This window comes from Coregonus clupeaformis, chromosome 17 (genome assembly GCF_020615455.1).
Source record: "Coregonus clupeaformis isolate EN_2021a chromosome 17, ASM2061545v1, whole genome shotgun sequence".
NCBI lineage: Eukaryota > Metazoa > Chordata > Actinopteri > Salmoniformes > Salmonidae > Coregonus > Coregonus clupeaformis.
Window position 1 is genome coordinate 6,200,747 of NC_059208.1, and position 17,580 is coordinate 6,218,326.

A 17,580-nucleotide genomic window follows, 5' to 3' on the forward strand; every position below is an offset into this window, starting at 1 on the left:
CACACACACACACACACACACACACGCACACACACAAATAGTGGCAACCTGGGTTCAAAAATGTTCTGGGTTCAACAGTGTTCTGGGTTCAACAGTGTTTATTCTCACAGACAAATGGCCAATATGACATTTAAATTCTCTGAGTAAAAACAGTAATTATATAATAGTGGTTAAACTGAGAGCTGGTGGCAGAGTGGAACTGTACCCATAATTGGTAATGTTTCATAATCATTTTCTAAATAGAGATCTATTGATAAATGTTCACTGTATTCATGTTTTTCACCAATCCTAACACAATGAGACTCCGTTCCACTCCTTCCCCTCAATTTAACCCCAGAGTACGTGTTCCTTCCTCACATGCTTTACTAACATACTTTCTTCTTTTTTAGTCCATGTGTTTAGACCATTTGCACTTAAATCATTTGCTTTTCAAGGTTATAGAATTGAAAGAGCCTGTCTGTACGAACCACGTTGAATCCCTTGCCTGCATCTCAACATATGTAGATGGCCCTATTGTCAAAGGCTGATGTGTATGCGGTGGTGAAGTCAGGCGCAGGACACAGAGGATAAGTAAAGACGACTTTACTCGAACACTAAATACGCACGAAATAAACGTCTCCAACACTGGAGGGAAAAACACCATATGCATAAATGACACAAAGAGAATAACACCGACACAATGCATCCAAGACACGCGGACAATAACATACAAAGACAAAACACAAAACAGGTGAACTTATACGTGACATAATCAATACAGAATACGCAACAGGTGTACCCACTAGACATGACAAAACAAACATCGAAAACATCAAGCGGTAGCAGCTAGTACTCCGGGGACGACAAACGCCGAAGCCTGCCCGAGCAAGGAGGAGGAGCAGCCTTGGCGGCATCCGTGACAGTACCCCCCACCCTTGACGCGCGGCTCCAGCCGTGCGCCGACCCCGGCCTCGGGGACGGCCAGGAGGACGCGGAGCAGGGCGCGTGGGGTGACTCCGGTGGAACTCCGTCAGGAGGGAGGGATCTAAAATGTCCCTCCTAGGCACCCAGCACCGTTCCTTCGGACCGTACCCCTCCCACTCCACGAGATACTGCAGACCCCCCATCCGACGTCTCGAATCCACGATGGACCGGACTGAGTACGCCGGAGCCCCCTCGATGTCCAGTGGGGGCGGAGGAGTCTCCCGTATCTCACTGTCCTGGAGTGGACCAGCTACCACCGGCCTGAGGAGAGACACATGGAACGAGGGGTTAATGTGATAATCATTAGGCAGTTGTAACCTCTAACATACCTCGTTCAATCTCCTCAGGACTTTAAATGGCCCCACAAACCGCCGACCCAGCTTCCGGCAGGGCAGGCGAAGGGGCAGGTTTCGAGTCGAGAGCCAGACTCGATCTCCAGGTGCGTACACTGGACCCTCACTGCGGTGGAGATCGGCTCTCGCCTTCTGCCTACGGATAGCCCGCTGCAGATGTACATGCGCAGCGTTCCATGTCTCCTCCGAGCGCCGAAACCACTCATCCACCGCAGGAGCCTCGATCTGGCTCTGATGCCATGGTGCCAGAACCGGCTGATACCCCAACACACACTGGAAAGGGGTCAGATTCGTAGAGGAATGGCGTAGAGAGTTCTGGGCAATCTCTGCCCAGGGGATATACCCCGACCACTCCTCCTGCCGGTCCTGGCAATAAGATCTCAGAAACCTACACACATCCTGGTTCACTCTCTCCACCTGCCCATTACTCTCAGGGTGGAAACCCGAGGTAAGGCTAACCGGGACCCCCAAGCGTTCCATGAACGCCCTCCAGACTCTAGAGATGAATTGGGGACCCCGATCAGACACTATATCCTCGGGTACCCCGTAGTGCCTGGAAGACGTGGGTAAACAAAGCCTCAGCAGTCTGTAGGGCAGTAGGGAGACCCGGCATTGGGATGAGACGACAGGCCTTAGAGAACCGATCCACAACGACCAGAATAGTGGTATTCCCCTGGGAGGGGGGAAGGTCCGTGACAAAGTCTACCGAGAGGTGAGACCACGGCCGTTGTGGAACGGGTAGGGGTTGTAACTTCCCCCTGGGCAGGTGTCTAGGCACCTTACACTGAGCGCACACCGAGCAGGAGGAGACATAAACCCTCACATCCTTAGCCAATGTTGGCCACCAGTACTTTTCACTAAGGCAGTGCACTGTCCGGCCATTACCTGGATGTCCAGAGGAGGGTGACGTATGAGCCCAATATATGAGACGATCACGAATCTCGAGCGGAACGTACGTCCGCCCCACTGGACACTCTGGAGGAGTAGGATCGGTGAGTAACGTGTGCTCGATTTCCGCATCGACCTCCCACACCACCGGTGCCACCAGACAAGACTCCGGCAGTATGGGAGTGGGCTCAATGGACCTCTCCTCTGTGTCATATCGCCGGGACAGGGCGTCTGCCTTACCGTTCTGGGACCCTGGGATGTAAGTGAGCTTAAAAACAAACCGGGCCAGAAACATGGCCCACCTAGCCTGACGAGGGTTCAGTCTCCTAGCTGCCCGGATGTACTCCAGGTTATGATGGTCAGTCAGAATGAGAAAAGGGTGTTGAGCCCCCTCAAGCCAATGCCTCCACACCTTTAGGGCTTGAACCACGGCTAGCAGCTCCCTGTCCCCCACGTCATAATTACGTTCCGCCGGGCTGAGCTTCTTAGAGTAAAAAGCGCAGGGCCGGAGTTTAGGAGGCATGCCTGAGCGTTGAGACAGTACAGCCCCAATACCGGCCTCTGACGCGTCCACCTCCACCTGGAACGCTAAAGCGGGGTCCGGATGTGCCAGCACCGGAGCTGAGGTGAACAGGTCCTTCAGTTTACCAAACGCCCTGTCCGCCTCAGCCGACCACTGCAAACGCACCGGGTCCCCCTTCAGCAGGGAGGTGATGGGAGCTGCTACCTGTCCAAAACCCCGGATAAACCTCCGGTAGTAATTGGCAAAACCCAAAAACCGCTGCACTTCCTTAACCGTGGTTGGAGTCTGCCAATTACGCACGGCTGAAACGCGGTCAATCTCCATCTCCACCCCTGACGCGGACAATCGATGGCCCAGGAAGGAGATGGACTCCTGGAAAAACAGACATTTCTCTGCCTTGACATACAAGTCATGCTCCAACAGCCTATCCAACACTCGACGCACCAGGGCTACATGCTCGGCTCGTGTAGAAGAGTAAACTAGAATGTCGTCAATATACACCACTACACCCTGCCCATGCAAATCCCGGAAGATCTCGTCCACAAAGGATTGGAAGACTGAAGGAGCATTCATTAACCCGTATGGCATGACGAGATACTCATAGTGACCCGAGGTGGTACTAAATGCTGTCTTCCATTCATCTCCCTCCCTAATGCGCACCAAGTTGTAGGCGCTACTGAGATCCAGTTTTGTGAAGAAACGCGCTCCGTGTAATGATTCCGTCATACTCGCAATCAGAGGGAGAGGATAACTGTATTTAACAGTGATCTGATTGAGACTACGGTAATCAATACACGGGCGCAACCCTCCATCCTTCTTCTTCACAAAAAAGAAACTCGAGGACGCAGGAGAAGTGGAGGGCCGTATATATCCCTGTCTCAGAGACTTGGCTATGTATGTCTCCATAGCCACCGTCTCCTCTTAACCCTCCCGTTGTCCTAGGGTCAAAATGACCCGCCACTGTGTTGAACCAACTTTATTTAATTTTTATATTTTTTGGATCATTTGTGAGAAGGAGGCAGTGATACTTTCTTTAAAGTCTCACTGCCTCCTTCTCACAAATGATCCCAAAAATATAAAAATTAAATAAAGTTGGTTCAACACAGTGGCGGGTCATTTTGACCCTAGGACAACGGGAGGGTTAAGACAGAGGATACACATGACTACGCGGAAGTGCAGCACCTGCCTGGAGGTCTATCGTACAATCCCCCTGTCTATGAGGTGGCAATCGCATCGCCCTAGTCTTGCTGAACACAAGTGCCAAATCATCATACTCAGGAGGAATGTGCAGTGCGGGCACTTGGTTCGGACTTTCCACCGTGGTCGCCCCTACGGAAACACCTAGACACCGCCCGACACACTGGTCAGACCACTCCTTGAGAGCCCTCTGTTGCCACGAAATGGTGGGGTCATGGGCGATTAACCAAGGAAGCCCCAGCACCACGGGATACGCAGGAGAGTCGATCAGATACAACTGAATGATCTCCTCATGACCCCCCTGCGTCTTCAACTTTAGTGGCGCTGTGACCTCCCTAATCAACCCAGATCCCAACGGACGGCTATCTAGGGCATGGATAGGAAAGGGCACATCTACTGGTAGGAGGGGAATCCCTAACTTAACACAAAAATTACGATCAATAAAATTCCCAGCTGCACCTGAATCGACTAGCGCCTTATGCTGGGAATGAGATGCAACCTGGGGAAATACTACTGGTATACACAGGTGAACAACAGAGAGCTCTGGGTGAGTTGGGTGCCTACTCACCTGGAATGACTCCCCAGTGCGTGACCTGTTACCTCGATCCCCTGGAGGCCCTCCCCAGCACCTAACCGCAGTGTGTCCTCCACGGCCACAGTTGGTGCAGAGGACGGCCTGCCTCCGGATCTCTCTCCTCCTCTCTCTAGCGCCAGCACCCCCGAGCTCCATAGGGCTCGGCTCTGAGGTGCTGGGGGATGGAATGGACGGCCCCAACTCCGGACGTCCGCAAGTAGCCAGCAGGGTATCCAGACGGATTGACATGTCCACCAACTAATCGAAGTTTAGATTGGTGTCCCTGCAGGCCAACTCTCGTCGAACGTCCTCTCGCAGGCTGCACCGATAGTGGTCGATGAGGGCCCTCTCATTCCACCCCGCATTCGCTGCTAGAGTCCGGAAGTCCAGGGCGAACTCCTGTGCGCTCCTCTTCCCCTGTCGGAGGTGGAACAGACGCTCCCCGCCGCTTTACCCTCTGGGGATGATCGAAAACAGCCCTGAAGCGGCGGGAGAACTCCGCGTAGCTGATGGTGGCGGCGTCTATTCCCCTCCATTCGGCATTGGCCCACTCCAAAGCCTTGCCGGATAGACAGGAGATGAGGGCGAAACGCTCGTATCCCGAGGGCGCCGGGTGTATGGTTGCCAGGTAGAGTTTCACTTGAAGTAGGAACCCCTGACACCCGGCTGCGGTGCCATCATATGCCCTCGGGAGCGAGAGCCGAATCCCACTGGACTCCGGAGATGGTATGATGGGGCTGGCCGATGGTGGTGGTAATGTAGGAGGAGGTGTGGGCAAGCCTACTCTTTCCCATCGGCGCAGGGTGTCCATCACGTCTTGCATGGCGGAGCCGAGTCGATGGATCATGGCGTCCTGGCTGCTGACCCGATCCTCCAGTGACTCGGGCACCGCCGCTGCTCCTGCTGACTCCATGGGTTGGTATGTTATTCTGTCAAAGGCTGATGTGTATGCGGTGGTGAAGTCAGGCGCAGGACACAGAGGATAAGTAAAGACGACTTTACTCGAACACTAAATACGCACGAAATAAACGTCTCCAACACTGGAGGGAAAAACACCATATGCGTAAATGACACGAAGAGTATAACACCGACACAATGCATCCAAGACACGCGGACAATAACACAAAACAGGTGAACTTATACGTGACATAATCAATACAGAATACGCAACAGGTGTACCCACTAGACATGACAAAACAAACATCGAAAACATCAAGCGGTAGCAGCTAGTACTCCGGGGACGACGAACGCCGAAGCCTGCCCGAGCAAGGAGGAGGAGCAGCCTCGGCGGCATCCGTGACACCTATAGTGTCCTCAAAAGCAAGAAGTGCTTAACCACAATGGGTAAGTTTTATTTAAGGCTATACAATCATATGATGACTTCCTGTATATTGTAGTAAGCTTTCAAGAATGTCAATTTTCAACCCAGTTAGAGAAATGTGTGTAAAAGCACCAACCCCTGTGAGGTAAGTTGAGCCAAAGAGTTAAATTAGCCACCGCTTGTTTCTAGGAAACCATACACAAAATTAATCAAGTGACCAAATATTTAGGAAGAGGTCATCATTTCATGGAGGCTGTGAAGGAAGAAACCACATGGAAAATGTGGTGAGCAAGTTAGGTCCAAAAAAATGATTTTCACAAAGTCAAATTAATGCATTGTGTTATAGGTTTTATGATGCTTGTACTGTATATAAACCAACTTAGATAGTTTTAAGATTGTTCTATACATCAGTTTGGGTTTCTGTAACCTACAATATGAGGTGCTAAACCTAGCATGAAATTGCATCATTGTATCTGTGTAGGCTAATATAGTCAAAATGTTTGCCTTGAGGTAAGTTGAGCCAGTGGCCACCATAACCCAAACAAATGACAATTACATTTAGTCAGTTTCATGCATAATATATGCATAGTATTTTTGCAATGTGTCATGCATATGAACTCAAGATTGTTATGGTTACAGAGCAGACATCATCATGCCCTGTGTATACAAACGTAAAACAAGCAGGGGTCTATCCCCCTTGAGGTTCTTGAGAGTGCAAACAAGGAAGTGAGAGAAGGGAATAAGTCCATTTGAGCAGCAGCAAGAGATCAAAGAAATGAATTGAATGACACTTAAGAGGTACATTGACAAAAAAGGAAATTAATATGTACAGTGAGGGAAAAAAGTATTTGATCCCCTGCTGATTTTGTACGTTTGCCCACTGACAAAGACATGATCAGTCTATAATTTTTTATTTGAACAGTGAGACAGAATAACAACAAAAAAATCCAGAAAATGCATGTCAAAAATGTTATAAATTGATTTGCATTTTAATGAGGGAAATAAGTATTTGACCCCTCTGCAAAACATGACTTAGTACTTGGTGGCAAAACCCTTTTTGGCAATCACAGAGGTCAGACGTTTCTTGTAGTTGGCCACCAGGTTTGCACACATCTCAGTAGGGATTTTGTCCCACTCCTCTTTGCAGATCTTCTCCAAGTCAGTAAGGTTTCGAGGCTGACGTTTGGCAACTCGAACCTTCAGCTCCCTCCACATATTTTCTATGGGATTAAGGTCTGGAGACTGGCTAGGCCACTCCAGGACCTTAATGTGCCTCTTCTTGAGCCACTCCTTTGTTGCCTTGGCCGTGTGTTTTGGGTCATTGTCATGCTGGAATACCCATCCACGACCCATTTTCAATGCCCTGGCTGAGGGAAGGAGGTTCTCACCCAAGATTTGACGGTACATGGCCTCGTCCATCGTCCCTTTGATGCGGTGAAGTTGTCCTGTCCCCTTAGCAGAAAAACATCCCCAAAGCATAATGTTTCCACCTCCATGTTTGACGATGGGGATGGTGTTCTTGGGGTCATAGGCAACATTCCTCCTCCTCCAAACACGGCGAGTTGAGTTGATGGCAAAGAGCTCGATTTTGGTCTCATCTGACCACAACACTTTCACCCAGTTCTCCTCTGAATCATTCAGATGTTCATTGGCAAACTTCAGACGGCCCTGTCTATGTGCTTTCTTGAGCAGGGGGACCTTGCGGGCGCTGCAGGATTTCAGTCCTTCACGGCGTAGTGTGTTACCAATTGTTTTCTTGGTGACTATGGTCCCAGCTGCCTTGAGATCATTGACAAGATCCTCCCGTGTAGTTCTGGGCTGATTCCTCACCGTTCTCATGATCATTGCAACTCCACGAGGTGAGATCTAGCATGGAGCCCCAGGCCGAGGGAGATTGACAGTTCTTTTGTGTTTCTTCCATTTGCGAATAATCGCACCAACTGTTGTGACCTTCTCACCAAGCTGCTTGGCGATGGTCTTGTAGCCCATTCCAGCCTTGTGTAGGTCTACAATCTTGTCCCTGACATCCTTGGAGAGCTCTTTGGTCTTGGCCATGGTGGAGAGTTTGGAATCTGATTAATTGATTGCTTCTGTGGACAGGTGTCTTTTATACAGGTAACAAACTGAGATTAGGAGCACTCCCTTTAAGAGTTTGCTCCTAATCTCAGCTCGTTACCTGTACAAAAGACACCTGGGAGCCAGAATTCTTTCTGATTGAGAGGGGGTCAAATACTTATTTCTCTCATTAAAATGCAAATAAATTTATAACATTTTTGACATGCGTTTTTCTGGATTTTTTTGTTGTTATTCTGTCTCTCACTGTTCAAATAAACCTACCATTAAAATTATAGACTGATTATGTCTTTGTCAGTGGGCAAACGTACAAAATCAGCAGGGGATCAAATACTTTTTTCCCTCACTGTACATGTTAATTTCCTTTTTTTTACCTGTGAGATAGAGAGGCTATGATACAGTAGCAGAGGCACACAAGGTCTTCTCTGATGACACATCGAAACAACATCATCCCTGTCCCAGACAACTGGTCACGAAATGGAAGGGTTAGTGATATTAAACAGAGAGATCTATATCTGAATGTAGGCATACATTTAAGATATACAATATACCACACCCTCATTTGTTTTGAACAAGCTATGTTTTCAAAACTGTGATGTTTACATGAATTCTGATTATTTCCAGGGATACACAACATCCTGAAATATATGTAGATATCTTTGTTAGAAAGAATACTATATTTCCCTTGACGTAGTGATGCTGAATGTAAAACATTACTCAACATACACCACTCTCCCCTACAGCTTTACTCAAAAAATCTGAAAAGCCAAGAATGACATTGTGTTCTCAGTGTCCATCACTCTACGAACCCTGAGGTGGCCACGGCCATGTATCTCTGTTTGTGTCTCTGTCTCTGTCTCTGTCTCTGTCTCTGTCTCTGTCTCTGTCTCTGTCTCTGTCTCTGTCTCTGTCTCTGTCTCTGTCTCTGTCTCTGTCTCTGTCTCTGTCTCTGTCACGTCCCCGGCCAGAGCAGACACCACAAATCACCTGGCACATGATGATGTGTTACTCATACCAGCACATGAATAAGTTACATCATAAATTCATCCCTTTAACGAGATGACATCATCATAAACCTCTCTATTTGTCTCTGGGGCCAACAGGCCCAGTGGGCAAAACTGGTTGACTAGACATCAGCCTGACGATTTTTGTCATGGTCAGTTTGTATAGTGATTGAAGAATTATGTTTTTTTTACGTATTCTTAGCAATCAGAAAATTTCTTTACCTGGTTGTATCTGGTGAGCTGACGTTTCTTTAACAAGAAAATCACATTTCAACTAGAAAACGATATCGTGACTTCCCGTATCATTCTGCTGTAAAGCTGTTGAAAAGAAAAGTATTCTAAATAACTGAACACATGTCCACTGATTGCCTGTGTCAATATAATGGAGTGATTTTCACTTAGAGGATCTAATTTCAGAAAGAATATCCTACATTTTCCTAGGCCAATGTCTGAAATGGGTTATTGACACACATATACACACAAATTGAGAACAGATGATGATAAGTTTGTCTGAGTCAGCAATTACTCTCACTTATTCCCACTTAGTAAGGCACAGAATACGTCTGGTCCATGAAGAGCTGTGAATAGGCATGCAACCATTATTCATTAAATTACCATTTAGGCATAACATACAGTAGATACTGTATGTCTGGTTTGTGGAGCAACAGTATATGAATAGACATGCACTAACACAGTGTACAACAGTATACAACAGAGTTCCTCTCCTCTACAATACCACAGTTGCTATAACAGAGCTTTATCGCCTCTACAGTGTGCTCTGATACAGCCAGATGATCCCTGTGTCACAGAAAATGCAGCAATTCATCAATTTCTGAGGGACTTAGAGCTTTATCACCAGGGTGTTTTTGTGCTGACTGTGCTTGCCTTTTGGGAAGTCACAGACAGGGCCAATAATAGTTGTAAAAAAATGTGTATCCCTATAGGCCCTGGTCAAAATGTGTATCCCTATAGGCCCTGGTCAAAATGTGTATCCCTATAGGCCCTGGTCAAAATGTGTATCCCTATAGGCCCTGGTCAAAATGTGTATCCCTATAGGCCCTGGTCAAAATGTGTATCCCTATAGGCCCTGGTCAAAATGTGTATCCCTATAGGCCCTGTGTACACTAAATAGGGAATAGGGACATCATCTAAAAGTTATGAAGTAACCAAAAGTCGTCAGTGTAGACATGCATGTTTCTGGTACTACTGACTTCCCTGCACCAACATAACTGTTCCTTTGGGGAGATAGTTAAGACCAAACCTCTATTAAAGTCTTTATTAGACAGTGTCTTGGCAGACTTTGAGTCGATCCAGGGACCAAATCCTTTTCAAACACAGTGACATGTCTCCCCACCATCCTCTACCACAGGAATAGTACCCTTATATTCTCTCCCTGACAGTACAACGCAGAGGCCATGATGTTCTGTCTTCATCCCCTCTTATACAGCTTTTATATTTCATGAAAGGTAAACGAGAACAGAGAAAATATAAGAGCCTCTAAAGCCACCAGCAGCAGGTAATTTGATTAACCTCCAGAGGTTGAACCATTGGCATTTATAGCAGCTAGGAGAAGGAGAGGGCACAGAGGGTATAACCAATCCCATCACTAAACACAGCTGTGACAAATAGCTCTGACAATCCTGTCAGTGTGGGTAGGCAGGCGGCGGGAGGGAATGCGGCCATCAGGACGTGGCATCGGCCGTAAGGCGTCTCATTCTGAATGGAGACACGCCAGGTCCTCTGTGACAAATCACCTCACCACGACAATCTGTTTCTGAGCAGCAACTTTCAGCTGTCAAAGAATCTGGAGCCATTGAGATGACTAAAACTGCTTAGTTTTCTTCCAGTTTTTTTCTTTGGGGGGGGGGGGTTGTTTCCTCCTTCTCTTTCTTTCTTTCTTTCTTTCTTTCTTTCTTTCTTTCTTTCTTTCTTTCTTTCTTTCTTTCTTTCTTTCTTTCTTTCTTTCTTTCTTGAACTTATAAGTTATTACTTGACTAATACTTGTGTTATTTAAAGCTTTCTGTGAAAAGTGAAATTTCCAATGTACTCATTTTAAAGGGCACTTACTTCTCAGTTGAAACAGTTAGCCCTTTGTCTCATGTAATTTAGTTGAAAATGCCAAGTATATTAACTTTCCACACTGGTCCTTGAAATCTGTTGACAAAGCTTTTTACATGCTCTTTTTTTCTACCACAGCAAAATATCAAAAGCATATCAACTATTTCCCTGTGGTTTCAAAACCAAACGTCCGATAGAGAGTTGTTTGCTATTAAGCATGGCATATTAAAGGTATGAGGAGCTATCAAATGATACAATGCTGAGGAAGTAGAGGACCACAAAATGGTCGACCGTCATCTGATGTCCTTAAATAAAAACTCTAAACATTCCGTTCTATGATGACCTAATTCTTTTTCACTAATCCAGGTATAATGTCCTATTGCTGTGGACGGGGAAAGATTATCCCCACTCTGGCGTGGTTAATGGACTTCTCCTGTCAGTGATAGAGCAAACCCAGAATACATCCAATATGCTTCCCAAAATGCACCCTATTCTCTACAGTGCACTACTTTTGACCAGAGTCCTATGGGCCCTGGTCAAAAGTAGTGCAATTTAAACTGAATAGGGTACCATTTGTAACGCAACCCCAGCCACATTCAGCCAGATGAGACATTAGGCTTACAGGATCTCAGTTCTGTCTCAGATCACTCTAATGTCTAATGGCTCTCTCTCTCTCTCTCACACACACACACACACGCACGCATGCACACACAAACACACACACACACACACACACACACACACACACATACACACACACAAACACACACACACAGTAATTCCCAGTGGTATTTAGGGGAGGTGATTTATCTGATTGGGGCTTCCCTCCCTGTTCCCTCCAGCGGGGCTCTCTAGCACTAGGTGAGGGTTTCTCATTGTGCTGAACAGATGGAGGCTGGTGCTGCGCTGCTCCTGATGAGATTTAATGCAAGTGAAATCTTCCATCGCTGGGCTGTATCTGTACGAGAAGGGGGGAGGCAGAGGTGGGTTCGGGGAGGGGGGGCTGCAGTTAACCAGCATGGCTACCACAGCATTCTGCAGCGATACACCATCCCATCTGGTTTGGGCTTAGTGGGACTATCATTTGTTTTTCAACAGGACAATGACACAACACACCCCCAGGCTGTGTAAGGGCTATTTTACCAAGAAGGAGAGTGATGGCGTGCTGCATCAGATAACCTGGCCTCCACAATCCCCCGACCTCAACCCAATTGAGATGGTTTGGGATGAGTCGGACGGCAGAGTGAAGGAAAAGCAGCCAACAAGTGCTCAGCATATGTGGAACTCCTTCACGACTGTTGGAAAAAGCGTTCCAGGTGAAGCTGGTTGAGAGAATGCCAAGCGTGTGCAAAGCTGTCATCAAGGCAAAGGGTGGCTGTTTGAAGAATCTCAAATGTAAAATATATTTTGAGTTGTTTAACACTTTTATGGTTACTACATGATTCCATATGTGTTATTTCATAGTTTTGATGTTTTCACTATTATTCTACAATGTAAAAAATAGCACAAATAAAGAAAAAGCCTTGAATGAGTAGGTGTGTCCAAACTTTTGACTGGTACTGTATACATTTTATAGATTTACATGTTTAGAGTTTTGAGAGATTTGAGCAAGATTGAGATTTGTTTGTGGTATGTATCCATTAGCTCAAAAACTGAAATCCTTTCTTGGCATTTGGCTGATTGCTTTGCATGAGCCAATAGGTCAGTTAACGTAACCTGAAACCCCTTCCCTCATTATACATGATGAGGCCTGGGTTGTTCTCTTCCAAATCAGGTTCAGTGTTAGTTAGGTAACATAGGAGGAGGAAGGCTCCCTCTCTATCTCAGAGTGCACATAACCATTAATCTTGTCATAGTACCATCCTCCTCCATATCTTTAAATATGCATTTAAAAGAATGGAGTCATTCAGTATATTTGGCATATAAAAATCTATGTAAGCCCTTTATAGCAGAAGAGAGGTGATTTCACACATGGTTGCGTCGTTTGGCGGGGTGCTGTTACCCCCCATCCCCTCACCCCCCAGATGCCGACAATGTCCTTGGTTCTACCTCCTCCCCCCGTGCCGTGCGAGGCGAAGTGCATTGCCGTGGCGGCAGAGTGGCGGGATGGATATGTTGTCTGGACTAATGGAGCACATAGAACACAAGCTGAGAGGGGAGGGGAGGCTCTCTTTCTGGAAGGGTATTGCTCAAGGGGTGTTGTAGAGCCTGTTCCTAAAGGACAGCTACTGCAGAGTACCATACAGAAAGAGCAGAACTCTTCACCATTTGAACTATGTAGTAAAAGGCCTCTGAGATTGATATGTTTGTTATATCTAGTATCACAACAAGTGTACTAATTTCTGGAAATATTTTGTATTCTGTAAGTCTCAAGTATCATGCTCGTGATGACAGAAATGCTACCAGATATCCCATAAAGTATCCAATCTGTGACGAGTACTGAGTATACGAAGAGGCAGGACGCAGAAGCAGTCAAGGTTTACTTAACAATGAGAAAGAGAAAAAACAAAGATAGAGTAAACGGCACTAAGCTAAACAATCACACACAACATCATACAGAACAGTCCAGGGCTAAATAGGGGTGGTGATGAGATGATGAGATGCAGGTGCGCTGAAGGTGATTAGGGTGCATTGGATTTCCATTCCGGTGTTGCCGAGGTGGTGCGCTCAGACCGGTGGCTCAGTAGACCGGCGAATCATAGTGCCAGAGGGGAGCAAATGGAGGAGACGTGACAGTACCCCCGGACGCGCGGCTCCAGCCTCTGGACATCGCCGGCCAGGAGGACGACCCCGAGGACGAGGAGTGGGCCGGTCAGGGCGGCGACAGTGGAAGTCCCGAATTAGGTTGGGGTCCAGAACGTCCCCAGCCGGAACCCAACTCCTCTCCTCAGGACCATACCCCTCCCAGTCCACCAGGTAATGGAGCCGTCCCCCACGGAACCTGGAGTCCAGCAGGTCCCTTACCGCATACGCCGGACTCCCGTCAATGTCCAGGGGCTGAGGAGGTGTATCCCGGGGGACGGCATCCACCAGAGGACCAGGAACCACCGGCCTGAGCAGAGACACATGAAAAGTGGGTGAGACACGGTAGTGAGGGGAAAGGAGCAGCTGGTATGATATCTCATTTATCCGCCGGAGGACCTTTAATGGCCCCACAAACCGGGGGCTCAGTTTCTTGCAGGGCAGGTGGAGAGGGAGGTTTTTTGTGGACAGCCAGACACGATCCCCAGGCTGGAATACAGGGGTCTCACTGTGGTGGCGATCGGCTTGGTCCTTCTGCCAACGAATGGCCCTCTGGAGATGGACATGGGCGGCGTCCCAGACCTGTCCGGCCCTGTGGAACCACTCGTCAACAGTGGGCGCATCGGTCTGGCTGGGTGTCCAAGGGGCCAGGGCCGGCTGGTAACCCAGGACGCACTGGAAGGGAGTGAGCCCCATGGAGGAGTGAACGAGGGAGTTCTGGGCATATTCTGCCCAGGGAAGAAACCTCGCCCTTTCACCCTGCCGGTCCTGACAGTGGCAACGAAGAAACCTCCCCAGCTCCTGGTTCATGCGCTCCACCTGCCCATTCGACTGAGGCCTATACCCGGAAGTGAGGCTGGCCGTGGCCCTGATCTTCTCCAGGAGAGCCTTCCACACTCGGGAGGTGAATTGGGGGCTACGGTCCGAGACGATGTCCTCCGGAAATCCATAATGCCGGAAGCCCTGTTGGAACAGGACCTCAGCGACCTGGAGAGCAGAAGGAAGACCAGTTAGTGGCAAAAAACGGCATGATTTGGAGAACCGATCTACGACCACCATGACTGTGGTGAAGCCGTCAGAACATGGAAGGTCAGTGACAAAGTCTATGGACAGGTGTGACCAAGGTCACTGAGGCACTGGGAGAGGAACTAGTTTGCCTGCCGGGGTGTTCCAAGGTGTCTTCGTTCGGGCACATACGTAACAGGAGTTGACATAGCGGGAGACATCAGAAGCCAAGGTGGGCCACCAGTATTTTTGGGCTAGAGAATGCAGGGTGTGCATAATACCAGAGTGCCCTGCCGTAAGGGTGGTGTGCGCCCAGATCAGCAGGCGGTCACGGACACTGTTGGGTACATACACGCGCCCCGGAGGGGCGTTGGCAGGCGCTGGGTCCTCCTGAGCCGCCAGGCGGATGTCTTCATCCACATCCCAAATGACAGGTGCAACGATGAGACGAGGGTAGGATCCTTCCTTTCTCCGGTATGGTGCATCCTGGAGAGTACGTCGGCCTTCACATTCTGGGATCCTGGGCGGTAGGACAGAATGAATTGGAAGAGAATGAGAAATTGGGCCCACCTGGCTTGACGAGAGTTCATCCGTTTCGCTGCCCGTATGTGGTCCCAATTCCGGTGGTCAGTAAGAATCCACAATGGATGGACTGCGCCCTCCAGCCAGTGTCTCCATTCCTCCAGAGCAAGGACCACCGCCAACAGCTCCTTGTCTCCAACTCCATAGTTCCTCTCTGCGGGGGTAAGCTTTTTAGAGAAAAAGGCACAGGGATACATTTTCTCTGGCTTACCGTGCCACTGGGAGAGGACCGCACCCACGCCCTCCTCCGATGCGTCCACCTCCAGGATGAAAGGACGAGATGGATCTGGGTGTTTTAGGATGGACGCTGTGGTGAACCTCTCCTTCAGCCTCTTGAAGGAAGCATCAGCCTCAGGGTTCCAGGCCAGCTTCTGAGGCCCACCCTTAAGGAGAGAGGTGAAGCTGAAGGACCTGATGAAACGCTGGTAGAAATGAGCGAAGCCCAGGAAGCTCTGTAGGTCCTTAATGGTGGTGGGAACTGGCCATGACCTGATGGTGTCCATCTTCACTCCTTCCATGAACACCCCCTGAGGATTGATCCGGTATCCCAGGAAGGAGATGGCCTGTTGGTGGAATTCGCATTTCTCCCCCTTCACCAACAGGCTGTGTTCCCGGAGGCGGAGTAGGACAGCTCGGACGTCCCTGATGTGCTCCTCGAACGTAGCCGAGTAGATCAGGATATCGTCGATGTACACCACCACCTGTCTACTCAGCATGTCCCGGAACACGTCATTGACGAAGGACTGGGACACAGAAGGTGTGTTGGCGAGGCCGTAGGGTATGACACAGTATTCATAGTGGCCTGAGGTAGTGCTGAATGCCGTCTTCCACTCGTCTCCTTCCCGGATTCGGATCAGGTTGTAGGCACTCCTTAGGTCCAACTTGGTAAAGTACCGGGCCCCTCGTAGCTGCTCGATGGCCGACGGAACCAGAGGGAGGGGGTACCGGTACTAGGTGTTGACTGCGTTCAGCCCCCTGTAGTCAATGCATGGTCTCAGTCCTCCGTCTTTTTTGGCCAAGAATAAGCTGGCGGAGGCAGGAGAGGTAGAGCGTCTGATGAACCCCGTTTCAGGGTCTCCGCCACATACTTCTCCATGGCTTCAGTCTCCGCCATGGAAAGGGGGTAAATGCGACTCTTCAGTGGGTGTTGTCCCTCCAGAAGGTCAATGGCGCAGTCCCAGGGCCTGTGAGGAGGGAGAAACGTAGCCTTTAATGAAGAGAAGACATCGGAGAGATCTGCGTACTCACGTGGAATGTTGGGCTGGAGGGCGGACTCCAGACTCTCCACTGACGTGGAACAACAAACCACTGGCAGGCAGGTCTTCCGGCATGAGGTGGACCAAGCTGTGATCCTCTTGGTGCTCCAATTGATGGTGGGGTTGTGTAGTCTGAGCCAGGGCAATCCCAAGACGATCCGATGAAGGGGTGACTTGACGAGGTGGAATGACAGCTCCTCGTGGTGCTCCGGTAGTGTGAGAATGGTGATGGTGATGGGGAGAGTGACGTGCGTAATGGTGCCTGATCCAAGGGGTTTATTGTCCATTGAGGTTACGTGTAGCGGAGATGGCAGTGGCACGGTGGGCAACCCCCATTCAGAGACCAGCTCCCTATCTATAAGTTTCCCCGCTGATCCGGAATCTATCATTGCAGTAGAAATGGAAGAGAAGGAATAACCAATCACCGTTATGGGAACTAAAAACAATGGTTTTGTGATAGGAGCTGATGTAACACTCACGGAGCGGCGACGGGAGTCATACCGCCTAGATAGGGAGCCGCCAGGAGATCTGTGGTCCATGGTGGTGTAGGGGGTACTGCCCAACTCCATGGGTGAGAACTCGGAAGCAGGGCGGCATCCATAGCTCAGATGGGGTGAGCGTCGAGGCTCTGGGAGGTGTTGGGAACGTCATCTCTCTCTCAACATGTCGTCAAGAAGGATGGACGTGGTGATTAGGGTATCGTCCTGACATGGGAGTTCCATCTTCATGTCCTCCCGTAAGCCTCTCCTGAAGGCTGTGCGCAGATCACGCTCATTCCAGCTGGAAGACGCTGCCACCGTGCGAAAGCTCAGAGCGTACTCGGACGCGGACCCCTCTCTGTTGTATATGGAGGAGACGCTCACCCCCGTCCTTTCCCTCCGTGGGATGATCAAACACCGCCCTGAACCGAGCGAGGAAGGTGGGGTAGGGAAGCAGCACTGCCTCCTCTCCTTCCCAGACTGCTGTGGCCCAATCCAGTACCTTTCCTTTAAGTAGCGAAATCACCAGCGCTATCCTGGCTTGGTCAGATGGATATGCCCC